General features: G+C 35.9%; 1 long non-coding RNA gene across 1 annotated transcript in view; it reads left to right on the top strand.

Moving 5' to 3' along the window:
- LOC110255837 overlaps nucleotides 1-17,001 on the top strand; it is a 120,670-nt gene extending 103,669 nt beyond the window's left edge. The window contains exon 2 of the long non-coding RNA XR_002336713.1: nucleotides 16,632-17,001. This is a non-coding gene — a long non-coding RNA (uncharacterized LOC110255837). The remainder of the gene's footprint in view (nucleotides 1-16,631) is intronic.

The following is a 17,493-nucleotide window of genomic DNA, read 5'->3' as shown; positions in this document are numbered from 1 at the left end:
TGGTGTTAGAAATTTTGCCCAGAAGTGAAAGAACTCAGGCTCTAAGACAAGGGCTTCATCTCATCAGGCACTTGCTCTCCATCCAATGCTGAGTCTCTTTTCACATTAGAAGAAAGGATGATGATTTTTTAATACCGAAAACTATGATGGAAAGATGTATGTATGCTACTAATGTTAAGGGGAAATACTACATGCATTCAATTTGTCCTGTAATTCATTCTAAATAACAGTGTACTTCAAAAACGACATACAAAATGTATCCTAAAAGCTATAGTGCCTGCAAAAGTCTTTATAATGTACACTATCAGAGTACAACATTTTGAACCAATTATTTCATTAACTGCATTCCTATTATATGTAGGACAGATTTTCTTTGGTAGATGAATAGAGATGCAGATTGGTTTTGGTAATAATAGAAGCAGGGTGTGAATAAGAGCTTTATTTACCAGTAGTTCTTAAAGTGTTAGCAAACTAAAAGGCAAATTAGGAACTGAAGGTGATGTCAGATTACAGTGTGAATTAAGGAGTCTAAAAGCTTTTATCATCACCATATTACCTGTCAAGGCCAAATGGGAAGCTAAAATTCAGTTTATCTTTATATCAACGATGAAACATTAAGTAATTCTGACCTTTCCAGTTATACTGTAAGGAGATTACAGAGTTTATTTGTCATGTATAATTTATATGGTCTCGGTATTTATACACAAAATAGTTTTTGAATGCACAGAGAACACAGAATAAGTCCAAAAGCAATGTTTAAATTTTACTTTAAAGCATAAGTATTTAATTTAGAATATTTTCTTTCATATTAGTGTTCTTTCTAAGTAATGATAATTTTTCTTGCACTATATTTATACTCATTTTGGGCATGTGAAATAAAACAAGATATTATTTTATTTTTTGACAAATTGAGCAGCTATTATATAAGGTAGGATGGATCTTGATTAAGTCAATGATAAACTTTGCCCAGGAGTCCATGTTGTTCTTAATATATATATATATTCAATTTAGGGAAACATTCTTTTTATGAAAAACTAATAAAGGATTTATTATATAACAGGCAAAATGAATAAAAGAATCATTTAAGAAAAAATTTATAAAGAACAAGACAAAATGATTGCAAGGAGGGAATTGATTTCTTAGTTTTGATAGTAGATATACTGTTGTCCCTCACTGTCACAGAGCTCAACTGATAAAAATCCAAAGAAAAATGGCTTTCTTTATAGAAAAATTATACATATTCTTATATAAATGAAAATGTTTTCCATTACAGTTGAGCACAGTTCAATGGTATCACAATGAGGGAAAGAGCAGATAACACAATTTATATAAACACATTTTATTTATATAAACAGAGATAATGTTATCCACTCACATATACCCATAGACACAATCATACACACAACTTAAACACGCTGTGCTGCACAGAATATATTGTGTGCTGCACAGAATATAGGTTAAAAAAGATGTCAAAACAGGGATTTTATGATTAAAGGTGACATAATTATCTTACTGTATATGTTTTCTACAATAATTATATAACAAACTCTTGGTTTGGAATGTGCTATTTATAAATGACTTAGAAAAGTTTTCATTTGGATCCAAGAAAAAAATACATTTGCAATGGAATTAACTTGGAAATTCAAAATTTAGGGGTTGAAGTCTCAACTCTTTCATATCCTCCATCTATGTGAAAATGGGCAAGTGACTTCACATTTCTTTTCTTATTCTTTTGGAGAATATAAATCTATTTCAAGCATTCTAATAAGAATTACAATAACATGGAAAATGCACAACAAATTCAAATGTATCATGTGTTTAAGATGTTAACTTATTTTTCCTTACTCTTATTCTTTTAGAAGAGTTACACTTGCTATTTATTTTAAATTATAGTTTTGTCTCTGAATATATTTTGCAAAATTAGCAGCTAATATTTCTATCTTGGAAAAAATATTCTTCCATTCTTTCATAAGAAATCTTTTGGTTTGCTAAAATATGGTTCACAGTGTATGTATTAGGATCTATATCTTTGAGAAGAAATCCTTTAGAAAATATTTATGGAACTTTCTTTTTTTCTTTAAGAAAGAACTTTCATTTCCAATTTAGGTTAAAATCTCTGAGCAAAATCACAAAAGAGAACAGTAACAATAAGCCCAATCATACTTTCTCCTGCCAATATCCTATTTTCCAAATAAGTAACAGTGAACATTTTGACAAAACATATACGCAATATCATACTTAAAATTTTGTTAAGGATCATTGTTTTCACTCTACCATTTTGTAACTATTATCGACTGAAACATCCTTTGTAGATTCAAGTGAAAAAATTGAATTTATCAAGTATTCTCACAATTGATTGTTTAATATCCTCAATTTTGATATATTCTCAAATATTCTGAAATTTTCTTTTTAATTCTAAAACCTAACTTTAACTGAAAATAAAATATTTTTACCCTCAAACAGTTTATCTTATAATGTTATAGGTAATAGCAAGGTTGTATGGATTCGGGAACAAACAAGAGAAGCCACAAGATGCAATAAGTACAAATTGATCTCATTGAAAAATGTACAAAGAAATGAAAATATTACAAACCATAATATACCTTTTAAATAAATGTCTAATCCTACTGTTCTTTGGAGTAACGTATGTGTTTACACTCAGAGCAGATAATTAAAGGGCCTACCACAAACACCTCTCCATTTTGTAATTACTGAAATTACTTGCAATGAACATTAAGAAAAACATTCTCTCCTAACTTGTCTAAGCAGTTCCAAAATCCTGTGGCAGAGAGGCTGTATCAGCCACAGCATCAATTTTATACATCCTCTAGCCATGTCTTAGGATTAGCCCAAGAACCATTCTCAGATGACCCTTATGAACTTCCACATCATGACATTAAAAAACAGTGACAGTTAGCTTGAGGGTTGCAGCTGCAGTTTCCTTCCCCTGCTAATGTTAGAGCTATGAAGTCTGCTTAAGGGAAGGGATACATAATTCCCATTTTGCGACTGCCTAATTTTTTTTTTTTTCTGAGAAATGATCCTAATAGGTCATCCATAGCCAAAAATTTCTCTTATTTATGAAGCCCCCTACAGCAGGTGAAATGTATAAAAAAGATGCCAAGAAGCTATAATAACAAACAGAAGCAGGGAGAGAAAAAAACACATGGGGGCTCAGTGACAGAGGTAAATAGATCTTTAATGAAAATTCACCTGAGTATAAGCACTGTTTTACTTCATTATTTTCTCTGAATTCCAACAAATGAATCTCTGTTTATCAATATCCCCTAGTCATCATTGCCACTCATGTATTTTTTTTAAAAGAACAATGAAATGCTATGAAAAATAGAGAATTTCTATACTAATTTTAGAGAATGTGAGTCAGTCGATTTTATTTGCATGTAGTTGTATTCAGCAGACTGCCAGTATCTTACTTGCTTTCCTGGAAATACATACAGTTTCCACCCCAAATATAACTGTATGCTTCTTGTCAGAAGTAGGACAAGATACTTTGCATTTTTATAACCAGGTTAGAATAAATTTATATATATGTGCAAACACTACTTCAGATTTATTATAATAGTTTTACATTGTGGTGATGCTGATAATATGGTAGCAATTGCTACATTACTTCTAATAGTTTACACTTAGGTTTAGGAACAAAATTATAACAGAATAAATATTTTATTTACAAGAATATGTGTCCATAGGTATTGCATTATCATAATAAAGGAAGACCCTACTTATAATTATTTTTAGTTTAATATTTGGCAATAAGTAAGCTTTAAATACAGAGGTTTGGGTAAAATCTTTTAAGAATTTCAGATTTAGATGTTTCAATTGTAGAGCACAGATTCACTCATTTCTGCTGAATAAGCATTTCTTGAAAGCTTTGGCCCAGTGCTCTATACTAAGAATACAAAATTGGAAGAAGAGGGTCTTGACTTTAAGAAATTATCTAATAGGAAGTGAAGCAAATAAAAGAGATTATTATAATATGATACAATGTGTCCTTGTAATAAGAGTATGCAAACTATATACTCAGAAACAACAAAAATAGGCACTTATTCACAAAGATGTTGCAGAGAATGCTATCAGTGTTGTCTCAGATATATTTGATCAAGCAAACATATTTTACCTTTCTTTAAAAGGTCATATGTAACATTGTATAACATAAATGTGTTAGATTACAGGAAAATGTGTTCAAGTAGGGTGTCTATTTAGTTGGTACAAGGTAAATTCACTCCTGCACTAGCATTAACATTTTTTTTTTCCTCTCCACATTGGATAGGGTAGCTGCATGTTGCTGTATAATCTCACACAAACAAGCAGACACCCTGTTAAAACCTGAAAATTCATGGTCACCAAGCTCAACTTGGCCTTCAGTCATCATTTAGAATCCCTCTTAGTCTGCAGGGCTACTATACTAAAACTACCATAAAGTGGATGGCTTATAAACAAAAAAAAAATTATTTCTCAAAGTTCTGGAGGCTGGGAAATTCAAGATCATGGCACCAGTAGGTTCAGTGTCTGGTGAGACACTTTGCACATTGATGGCTCCCTTTTCACTCTAAGCTCACTTGGCAGAAAGGACAAGATCATTCTTGGGCATCTCTTTTGTGACAATATTAATTCCATTCATAAAAACCCTGTCTTCATGATCTAGTCACCTCCCAAAGACCCCAGATCGTAACACCATCACACTGGGCATTAGATTTCAGCACATGAACTAAGGGGGAAAGGTCATAGACACTCAGTCCATTGTAGTATTCTATTACATTTTTCCAATCAGCTTTCTAGAATAATATCCGAAACAACATTTTCAAATTTTATCCATTCTAAGCACTTGACATTGTATCATATTTCACTAAAATAAATATAACACACAAAGTAAATTCCAATTCCTAACACACATTATCCATACCTACCTCTGTTGTACCTGCCATCTTTAAATTTACACATAATTTAGTCAAGATCATGTCCCTCTTCCTACTAAGGAAATCTTTCTTTTTTGCCTTGAATCCCAGTCTCTTTCCTCAGCCCTTCATTTGCAGTTTCACTAGTCTGTATTTCTCTCTCTCTCTCTCTCTTTTTTTTTTTTTTTAAATAGTTGAGCCTGTGGCATATGGAAGTTCCTGGATAGGGGTCAAATGGGGAGCTGCAGCTGCAGGCCTATATCACAGCCAACGCAACATGAGATCTGAATCACATCTGTGACCCATGCTGCAGCTCAGGGCAATGCCAGATCGGATCCTTAACCCACTGAGTGTGGTCAGGGATCAAACCCACATTCTAAACAGACACTCTGTTGCTTTATTAACCTGCCAAGCCACAACAGGAACTCTATGTCTATTAATTATTCCCAATTTGTATATCATTGTATGTCCTTATGAATTTTACTTTTATACACATTTATACTTAATCTAGCAACATCTATTAAAATTTCAAAATCCTTCCTGAATTGAGATTTCATCATCTAACAATTGTTCCCTTTCCTCCTCATCAGAGCCATATGCAATATGTGCTTACTTCAATTCCTATTTCTATCTCTTCATCTTTCATTAACTCCCAATACACTCCCTTCTACCATCTACCCACCACACTGCCAGAGAACCCCCCATCAGTTTAGCAGGAATTCCATCCAGTGAAAAAATTTTACTCTTGACAATACTTGATAAAGTATCCAAGATTGTCAAGAACCCCAATGAGTAAATAATTTCAGTCTTTATTTCTCATCAAGGAAGTCTTTACATTAAAAAATACTTCTATATAAAATAATGGGATGCCCACACAGCAAAAGCAGTCATTAAATGTTTTCAATTATTTCTTTGTGAAGGTAACAAATTATCTTCAGCTTTGAATGACAGCAAATGAATTTTAAAAGGGGTGTTGATTGAGAAAACTATTCTTTCTTAATTATGGATGTAGCATACATTTCCTCTAAGGGGGAACTGACTTTTAGGGTCATCCTTCTGAGGAGGAGTAGAGAAATAACAGGCCAGGACTCTTGATAGTAAGGAAAACAAGATAGAAAGGGAGATTTCCTGATTTTACTCATGAACTGGAGCCCATCCCCTAGTTGAAGCCTGAAGGAAAAAATTAATCTTCAAAAGATATCTTGGGTTTTGAGGGAGGGAGTGGGGCCAAAGAACAGAAAAAGAGAGAGGAGGGGGCCTAAGTGAGACTGAAGACCAGACAGGAGAGTCAGTTCTGCTATGGAGAAACCTCCCCATCACCATACATCATCCTAAAGCTGAAGTCTGAGGGGTTTTCTCCTGTGCTGTGCAGTCAGAGGTAAGTAACATAGGACTTTAATCTTAGTACTTTCTTTGTTTTAACTCCATTTTGAGAGTCCCCCCAGACCTCCTAGGTACAATATTGCATTCTGGAATACTCTTCTCATGTAGGCTAACTGGGACAGAATGACAAAGGGAATGGAAGTCTGAGGCATCCCACTTCTTTCTGATCCCACAGAAATAAAGACCATAGACCACCCCGGAGGAGACTTTCATGAGGAGCTCTGGGCCATGGGAGGCAGTGAAGATACTCACTGCCTTGGAAAAACTGGTCTCTACCAACACAGGACAGAAATTAAAACCAAATTTGATAGCACTCTAAGTCAGTTGAGCACAACCTTTCAGAAGGAAGTAGACAGGAGTTTCTGGGTTATATCTAACTGATAACTTTTAAAGACATTCATGATGAAGGGAGATATTTCTACATCTCGGCCACTTCTCTCCACTGCCCTCCCTTAGTTTTATTTATTAACCCAAACTTTAATTGTTAAAGTTTCTCAGTTTTGGTCTTAATTCCCTTCTTTCATGTTAGTCAATCCCCAAGTCTGAATGAATTCTGTCTCAAAAATATTTCTTTGGGAGTTCCTGTCGTGGCTCAGTGGTTAATGAATCCAACTAGGAACCATGAGCTTGCGGGTTCGATCCCTGGCCTCCCTCAGTGGGTTGGGGAACCAGTGTTGCCATGAGCTATGGTATAGGTCACAGACATGGCTTGGATCCTGAGTTGCTGTGTGTCTGGCGTAGGCCAGCAGCTACAGCTCCAATTGGACCCTTAGCCTGGGAACCTCCATATGCCGTGGGTGCAGCCCTAGAAAAGACTACACACACACACACACACACACACACACACACACACACACACACACACACATTTCTTTGGTACGAAACTTCTCCACCTTCCTCCCAGCATCTGTTCTAAGACACTATCATTCCTTGGTCTCTTGCTACATCTTTCTAGTGGATCTGTCCACACTCACTCTTGCCTGCTTCCAAATGATTCTCCACAAGGCATCCAAAGAGCCTTTGAATTTATGAGTTTTATCTTTTGTCGTTTTCTTGCCTACAATATTTCAGTGGCTTACCCTATTATGTACCCTAAATGCTTACCATGGCATATAAAATCATCTAAGAACAATACACTCTCCCTTAGTCCTTTGCCTTAATCAGAGTCACAGTATTTGTGTCTTTCATACTTCCTAAGTTACTAGGGACATCATTTTATCACCTTTTTTTATTTATATCTCTGCCACAAGAAGTCTTCTATAGCCTTTAATAATCACTTCCTTTCTTTCACCTTTTAAAATTTCTATACATCTTTTATTTTCTTGGATGCCTTCTCTGAACCCAAACTCAAATTACATTGCCTTCATGTATGTGTGTGTATATGTGGGTGTGTATGTGTATATATTCTGTATATCCTAGTTTTTCACAGTGCTTATCTACTACAAGTATGTGTGTAATTTTTTTTATGTCTATCTTACATTGCTTGATCAAAACTTTAGTTTGGAACATGACTGTGTTTATCTGAATTTAATTTTGTGCCATCAAGAGCCTGCATCATTGCAGTCTTCTCTCTTTTTGTCCCTTTATCTCCCTTTCTTCCAGCCATTTTACTTTCCTCCTTACCAATATTATTTGGACCTAAAGAAATACATATTATAAGATAAGAGCTGAGGTACATAATGAATCAGGGAGTTTGAGAATGTCTATCATCAAAAATCAGAACAGGTTCAACTTACAAGTGAGCCAGGAGATGAAAGGTTATGAATAAAATGAAGTAGAAGCAGAAAAGAGAGATCTGGTAAACTATCAAAAAGAAAGTATCAGTCATCTTTTCAGGAATTAAAAATTTGAAAATCTACCTTGGTTAAAATTTTCTTTTCATGGAGTTCCCGTCATGGATCAGTGGTTAACCAACCCAACTAATATCCATGAGGACATGGGTACCCACCTGGTCTTGTTCAATGGGTTGGGGATCTGGCATTGCAGTGAGCTGTGGTCACACACATGGCTCAGATCCCAAGTTACTGTGGCTGTGGTGTAGGCAGCTGTAGCTCCAATTAGACCCCTAGTCTGGGAACCTCCATATGCTGTGGATGCAGCCCTCAAAAGACAAAAAAAAAAATTCTTTTCATTTTCATTTATTGCTGCCAACTAAAAATTGTCATTTCCCATCTTGCTCTTCAAGGATGAGGGCACTAGCCACTGCAGTCACTGACCTTCCCCACACCCCGAGGGGAGTTCAGGGTGGGGATGAGGAGTGAGAGGCATTCTGTGCTCTGGGAATTAGAACAGGCCTTCAGATAAATATTTTCAAGAGACGATTTTATGAGCCCAATTTCTTGCACCTTCTCATATCTAGAAAAGCATTAAAATCATTAACAGAGACATCTGCTCCTCATGACTGGCAGCAACCTTGTGCCAAAATGTGTGCTTGAGTGTGTGTATCTCTCCCTTCCCCCCAAATCAAATATATACTGACCTCCCCCACCTCTTCGGAGCTTCCTCAGCGCTATCCGAGAGGCTGTCCCTATTTTTCCCCAAATAAAACGTAACTCACAACTCATGTTGTGCATTTTTTTTAGTTGACGTTGCCTAAAAGATGCTTTTGGAAATATTCCTCGCCATTCCAACAACTCAGACACAGATTTGCTTTAAAGTCTTCATTACCCCATATATTCATTCCTACATGCATATGGCTTTTAAGTAATTATAACTGAAGCAGAGGTTTATTCTGACTTTTTGCTCAACTTACCATAAATATTTTCCTACCTTATGTTTATAATAACCATTTGAGTAAGGGCATACTGTTCTCCTGAATTAATGTTCTACAATTTACTAACTGTTCCCCAATTCCTAGCCATTTTTCTTGCAAATTTCCTCTCTTAAAAATAAGTCCACAGTAATAGCTCTCTTAATGGGTATATATTTTTCAAAGTCTTTTAATATTTCTTTAAGTTCATCTTCCAAGAGAGAGAGTAATGAATGTAAAGGTATGAATACTATCATGGATCTAAATATAAACTTCAAAATGTTTTACATGAACCTTTTAAAAGCCATTGTTTAAATTAGGAATAAACATAGAAGATAGATGGCACAAAAGTGTGTCAAAGTTGATGACACATATACAAGGGGAGAAAATATGAATCAAATTAGAATTGAGTACTTGGTCTAAATACCCAGGCTCTGTAAATTAACAAACTTCCTCCCTTCATCTTCCCTCCTCCCTTCCCCCAACTCTTACTCTCCTTTGTTAACTGCTATTATTGTTGACAGACTGCAAAGCCATCCTAGTCTATTTGAAATTAGCTTTCCAAAAGGTGAAATTGCTGTTTGAAAAGATAACATTCAAAATGATTCCTGTGAATCAGATAGTCTATAGTGAGATAGACTGAATTATGCATTGAGTTGTCACAGATTGAATATTACTGTTTCAAGAACTTTTTTTTTCCTTCAGTACTTTTTAAAATAGGTACAGATAAGTGGAAAGCATTTAAGATTTCCACTTTCTTGCTTATTTCACTCCTTCCTTCTCTCTAGTCTTCTTTCTTTCTCTTCCCTCATTCTTTTTTTCTCAGTCACCTTCCTGAAGATATATACTTAAAACAAAAATAATATATTCTAATTGCTTTGTTGATGTTTAATTATAAGGAAAAGCCTCATCAGCATAGCAAACTCATTTTTGCATTTCAGAACACATTAACTTTCAGCAGAAATATTTCTGCCAAAGACTTTGTTTTGCTAGTGCTTTAATTTTCTTTAAGCCTAATTTTCTTCCTCTGTTTGTTATGTAATGGAGCTTCTGAAAACACTGGCAATCTCTGCTCGTTTTGCCTTGAGCTAGCATGTTTTTGGTTTTTTTTTTTTTTTTTTTTTTTTAAGGAAATGCAATTGCTGAGAAAAGTTAATGGATAATTCAGCAGCAATTTTGCTACAGCAAGAGTGAGAAAGAAGGAATATATAAAGAGTAAAAAGCTTAGAAAATAAAGAGTGAGTGGTTACAATATGTATTGGAATGCCCAGAGTCAAAAACATAGATGGTAATGATTTAGAAGAATAGAATCCCAATTTAAATGTATATATTTTAAATAACATAATTCTCTAGAATATGTCCATAGATATCTATAGAGACTACAATTACATTTGAAATGTTTAGTTTGGAGAATCAGAAATTCTGAGTTTATGAGCATCAGTTAAATTTGACATTGGGTCCACTCTGTTAAATTAATTATATGGACAATTTGGAAATCTTGGAGGAAAAAATTCAAATTATACATGCAAATATAGTGAAAAGATAAGACCTCCTATATAGAATTTTCTACACACTATAAAGCAGCATAAATATTAATCCCAGGCTTAACACAGGAGTCATAATAATAATAAAATGCATAGACCATTCATTGGGTTTATCTTCCCAACCTCCCTCCACACTAACCACCTACCAACTCCCTCCATCTGGAGTCACTCCCTTCTTAAATCGCTCCCTGCTTCTTTCTATGCCTTGTTCCTATTGCACCATCTATTATGTGAAATGTAACTCTGTTCATGTATTAACCAGAGTACAAGCAGCAAAACAGAATAATAGGAAATATGCATTAAGAGATTTAATCAAGGAAATTTCTTATATGCTTGTGGAGACCAGCAAGGAAAGTCCCCAAATCCCTAGGCCATAGAAGGACAGAATGGAACTTCAAGCACAACTGAAGCTGCTGTCCACAGTCAGTTTCCTCTTCTCCAAGAAACCTTCTTAAGGCCTTTCAACAGACTGAACAAGGCTCACCCAGATTAATTGGGATAATCTCTCTTAAAGTTAACTAACTATGAATTTAATCATTACAAATAAAATGCTTTCACTACAACACCTAGATTTATGTTTGATTGAATAACTGAGGGCAACAGTCTAACATGTTAAAACATAAAGCAGTAACAGTCCACTTCTTGTCATCTTGGGCATGCGTACACATCTCTTTAAACCAAACTTGATTCTTAAAATAAAGACAACAGCAAAGTCACACTTCCACAAAATAGGATCCAGCTATCACACATAAGTCCCAAAATAGGCTAATCTTTTCCCTGGAAAAGGATGCAATGTCTCCTCCAGGGAGGAGATGCTCACACTTCTCCTTTAATATGCTTTAAATTAAATACTGTGATATAAGTTAACTATTATTAGGACTTCTTAGCTTAGATGACAAGGGGATAAAGTATGGAAGAAAACAAATGTCAGTGTGTGTATATAATATATATCAGTGTGTGTACATATATATATATATATGTACCTTTATAATAAAATAAGTACCACACATAAATAATACAATCCTCATTTCTGCAACTGGTCATATGGTTACAGCTATATTTATAACTGCTTTCTTCATAACAATCCTTCATGCCCTTTATCTTCAAGAAGCACTTCAGCAGGTCATGGTTATTTGCCTAGTGGAATACCCAAAATTTCACTCCTCCAGGGTCTGGGGCATTAGCAGTTCTGTCTGAATTGAGAGATTATAATTTTCCACTGATTTTAATCATAGGACATGAGTATACTAAGAGACACCCTAGGGAATATTCTGTATTTCAGGCACACACTTTCTCACTGCCATTGTCTAGGAAAAACCCATTCCTATCTACATAATCAGAATCAGCAACCCAGATAGCTTAGTAACCCTAATCTATGTATGGTAATTCAGAGGCACATGGAGCCTAATGTGGCCAGGTGGCATCTCTGCTTTCAGTGCAATTATCATTGCAGCTTCTTGTGGTCTCTCTCTTTCCTTTGGAACTAAGGCCTCTAAGCCAGCAAAGCCCCAGGTCATGGAGATGGGACATAAAATTTTGCTAGTAAATTAGTGTAACAGTGAATGAAACAATTCCCATTTCCAATACTTGATTCCTGATCGATGAATCCTAGCTGTGGAAGAAAGCACTCCACAGAATAAATGCTGGTGTGTTTCAGATACAGCCTCCTGGAGGATAATGCCTAGGTCCTATAAAGGACTGCCATCTATCCAGCACTATAACTGAGTCTTAAAAAGACTAGCTTACCTTTCATTTCAGGGTGATATAAATAGTAAGATTGAGTTTAAAGAATGTGGGTCCATTGCCATACTTGATTTGCTGTCAAGTGAATTCATTGATCAGAGGTAGTGCTGTATGGAGTATCTTGAAAGAGGACAAGGCATTCTGTAAGCTCATGGGAGGTAGCTTTGGCAGAGGTATGCACTCAATATCCAGAGTAAGTGTCTATTTCAGCAGGACTAAAGTACTTTTTCTATGATGGGAACTGTCCAGTGCAGCTGGCTGATCAACTTGAAGATCTAGGTTTATTTGGGGGGACTTGGTTTTATTCTCTGCATCTGACAGAGTGCACAATCAGCTATATCTGTGGTCAGGCTGGCCTTGATGAGTATACGTCCATGTCGCTAACTCACATACATTTCCATTCCTTGCCACCATGGTCATTCTGGCCATGAGCCCACCAAGCAGCACATCCAGTGTATCTAAAAAAAGCCCATTAGTACACCAAAAGCTATTTCTCAAATTGAGAGTAGTCATCTGTAGAGGATAGCAGGGCATTGTTCCAAGCACCTAAGGGTCACGCTGTGATTAACCTAGAGAAGACTGCCAAAGGCAGCAAACTTTCAGCATTATTGGATTTATTGAACAGTATGGTCCAAGAGTTAGAGCAGCTTACATGGCAGACCAGACCTTCTGCAGAGTCCTCTCTTATTTCTGTGCCTCACTCAAAAGAACTTTTTCAGTTGCTGGAAAAATGAGTCAGGGTAGCATAAAAAATTAGAAATACAATGATATTTTATGGAGACCCATTAAGTGTTGTACTAATTTTGTTGTAGGAGAGGCCCGATGAAGCTATTTATCATTAACCTTGGAAGGAATATTTTAATAAGCCCCACACAAATGGACCCCCACAAATATAACTAAGACAACAGATCCCTAAGTTTTTATGTATTTATTTCCCACTGCCTGACACACAGATGTCTTACTAGTATATCAAGTATAGTTGCTACTTTCAGCTCACCAGGTGCAATTGGTGTAGTATAATCAACTAGATGATATCTCTTGGAAGGAAAAGGCAATCGAGGTACCCATAGAGTAAATTGGTCAAGGGCAGAAGAGTGATATATTTATCAGATAGAACAGTGAAGATAAGAATACTGTTGGACTTGCCAGCTGAAAGCAGTACTTAAAATATGCAGTCAGAAAAGAACAACTGCCAGATGAATAGCTGCATACTAGTTTTAGGGGAAATGCTCATTTGCTCAAGCAATGAAACCACATGCAGAAGAGCAGCTGCAATGGACTCTGCCACCTGCTAAGCTTATTATTATGTACTATCATTCTCTAACATCTGTTTTTACACAGGCCAATAGGTCAGTTGAAAGGGGATTGTGGGAATCACCACAATGCAACCTTCAAGTCCTTGAGGATGTCAATCCCTACTATCCCTCCAGGATTGCATATTGCTTTTGCTTTACTTAAAGACAGTTCTAGTGGTTTCTACTTGGTCTTTTCCACCATAATAGACCTCTCTCCATAGTTTGGGGAACCAATGTGGACATTCTGCTACATGCTGAGTAAGTCTATTGCAATTATGCCTTCTTGAACTGGGGAAATCGCCACAGAATATGTTTATTAAAAAACTGGACTAAGATTTATGAGCTAAAACTCCATAAGCTACTACTTTGAATGGTGGATACAATGATGTTTCGTGTATCCAGGAATTAATTTCAGTTCACCAACAGTGTCTAGTAATCCCTCAAAAGTATTACTTTACTTTCCCCAGCAAGTGGCCTAAGTCCTTCAGGGACAACTAAGAGGAAGATGAACAGTACACATCTTTGACAGTTTGGCAGGCTCCGTCCTCAAAAGGAGTTCTGTGTCTATAACCTAGCTCAAGTCTGGCAGTTGATTGAGGGGTCATCATTCAGTGTTTCACCTAGACTCCCATGCAGCTGACCTAGAACTTTTCTCTTTATGAGATCAAATAAGAATTCAGCAGCCTTCCTTTTTATTTCTTTTCTAGTGTCACCGTATTCAACCAAACATCACGGTGATACCTCTCTGTGAGCCAGATTATTCTATCTGCTTTGACTCTACTGTCTGCTAAGTTAAAAATATTTACCTTGTCTCTGCTGATGAAATGCCACTTTCTGACCTGCGCTATTCTGGGATCATGTTATCCGCATTGCATTTAGGAAACCCAATCAGATGGTGGCAGTTTTCACTGTAAGTTACAATATACAGAGAATAGCAATCACAGGCTTTCGAAGATTCTGAAGTTTTCCTCATAATTTTGTCAGTTTCAGTGAGAGGTGTGTCCTCTTGACTGTCCAGGGTGTATAAGCAGTTCTTATAAGATAAATTCACTCTAATATTTCAATCTTCCCAAGCCTTTAGATACTTCTTTATATTTGACAAGGCAGTTCTTTGGTGTAGGATACCTTAGAATTTCAGCCCTAAAACTAGCAACTGTTTCCATCCCTTGAGCCAAAACACTGAATCCAGAATGTTTGTATAGTGAGCCCATGCTAAAACTTTAACCTGATCCAAGTTTATGTTCCTTCTACCATGATCTCAAATTCATAAGATCCATTCCCACATATGTTTTCCAGATTTCTGTCAGTGTAAATTGGAAAAATTCTACAATTTTACTTTAGTGTGTAATGCACAGCCTCATGGATTATAGTTTCCACCTCACCCTTTGGAGGCCACTGAGACTTGAGTCTAATTGTAGGTCTAGAAACAAATAGGGGTTATGGGTATAGACCTTGAGAAGAGTCATCAATAATTTGTAACTTAACTGCCTCAACTTACCTAGTATAAACTCCCTTAAAGTCAGCTGACTAGTGACTTTAATCACATGTCTAAATAACTTCACAGCAACCCTAAATTAGCATTTTATTGAATAACTGGGTATTACAGCCTAGCCAAATTGGCATATAAAACTGATCATCACAATCCCCTTCTTCTCTATGTTTTCACCAGAGTCAGGTACCTCACCCAGTCTCAACCACTCAGATCCTTCTCCAAGAATATTATAAATGTAATACTATATGTATTCTCCAAAAATATTATAAATGTAATATTATAAATGTAATGAAACTCTGTTTCTTTCTAACCCCTGAAGATACAACATATAGTTTGGGTTCTGCAAATGTGACATTCCTTGCTTTGGGAACATCAAAGTATAAAATGACTTATTGCAGAGTGAGAGAGGAAAAGAATGATGCAAAGAGAAGAAATGATGTATGGATCAGAAAGTACTGCCTCTGTGAAGTAGTTTCTGGTTGTTCCTGAGGACCAAGCACATTCATATCCTTAGATTCATTGAAAAACCCCAATATTCCTGCAAAACATTTCTCTTTTGTTCACTTGAATTGAGTTTCTGTCACCTGCAGTAAAAAAATAGTCTAATTTCATGAGGTTTTCAAATGAATTATTTGGGAGCAAAAAAGTACTAGGGAAAAAGGCAATGTAATGAATAAATTAAAAGCAGAGCAAAAACATTTTGACCAAAAGAAGAAAAAAATAAGGCCGTTCAGTATGGTTCAAAATCCAGTCTCTGAAATCAAATACAACTGCTTCAAATCATGCCAACAGTGTGACCTTACATTCACTAATCAAAACATTTAATTGGGTACCTCCCATGCATCAAATACCATCCTTGACATAGTACATACTGGGAGCACACAATGCTCACTCACATGCAATTTAAAGAGTGATGACTATTTCATTTTTATTATCCTCAGAATCCTACGTGGAAACTAAAACTGGTGTTAGCTAACTTAACCAAAATCACAGATAATGAGTACTTATGCCATTTTCATAGACATTATAGTAAAGACATGAGTAAGATATTGCATATAAAGTCCTTAGCACATGCCTGTCACATTAGTTAGTACTCATTAAATGTTAACAAGTAAATGACCTCATTTCTAACATCAAGGAACTAGTTGAAGTGATCTCTAAAGCCATTTTCAGCTTAGACAATCCTGACTTGCAGTTAGGGATAAAAGGTTACATGATTATGTCTGGGACTAGGTACTGCCAATACTATTTTCATTCTCCTTTTCCTTCATAATAAAAGATTCATAATTTTATTCAGGGTGACAATGTACCCATTAATATGATTACTTTTTTCAAGTTCCTTATACAGGTTGGTATGATCACACATCTAATTCTGACCAAAGAGTTCTATGCAAAAGTGTTGAGTGGTTCTGTGGAGAAAGTCTGTCAATAAAATGCAGCACAGGAATTCTATAATGCACTTTTTTTTTCCCTTCCTCTCCTCTCTTTTCTGGAAATTCTGTATTATAGATGAAGCTGCAGCAGTCCTCTTATAAACTTGCAGGTGGAAATGACTCAGTATCGATGACAGAGCAAAAACACAGAAGCCACCTCGGTCTTAGCTGATTGCACAGACCTACCAAGCCAACCATCAACCATTTCCCTCTGGGATTCTTTTATATGAAAGAATAAACCATGTTGTACCTATTTGCAGTGTGGTAGCTATTAAAATGTAATTTCTAACTGACACAGTAACTTTTAGAAAATAACAAATCGACGTTACTATAAAGATGTCAAAAGTCAGAAAGAAGTAAGGAACAATGTCATCATGCTATCAGCTATGAAATGAATCTGTAAAATGCTGTCAACTAAAATAAATGCTCTTCTCAGTGTTTTCTTCTATGTAAGTCTAGCTCCAATCTGAATAAGGAATTTCCATTAAAAAGGGGACATGCAATAAGATAATATCATATACAACTTTTAGGGACAAATACAAAATGCCTGCTAAAAAAAACTGTTAGAAACAAACAAGACTAAAGAACACATGTCAATCAAGAGATAAAGAGCTACTTGCATCTAAAGGTTAAAGCGTTTAAACCCTAAGATCTGGAAATACCCTGCCAGTACTGGTAAACTTCCTTGGCATTTATCTTGTCATTTAAAATCTTCACAGCATGCAATATATTGGGTTTATTCTTCTTGCTCTATAGGAGACTGGAAGGTGATGAAAGGACTAGACAGAGGAGAGGGGAAAGAGAGGCGGCAGGGAGATGAGCCCTCTCTGGTGGCATACAATGGGAAGGCTCGTGTAGCCAGGTATAGACGCTTTTTAAAAACAGGTGTATAGATATACACCTATATATATACACCCATATATTTATATACACATATA

Source organism: Sus scrofa, chromosome 11, assembly GCF_000003025.6.
Source record: "Sus scrofa isolate TJ Tabasco breed Duroc chromosome 11, Sscrofa11.1, whole genome shotgun sequence".
In the NCBI taxonomy this organism is placed as follows: domain Eukaryota; kingdom Metazoa; phylum Chordata; class Mammalia; order Artiodactyla; family Suidae; genus Sus; species Sus scrofa.
The sequence above is the reverse complement of the archived record's forward strand: the minus strand, read 5'-3'. Positions and strand labels throughout refer to the sequence as shown.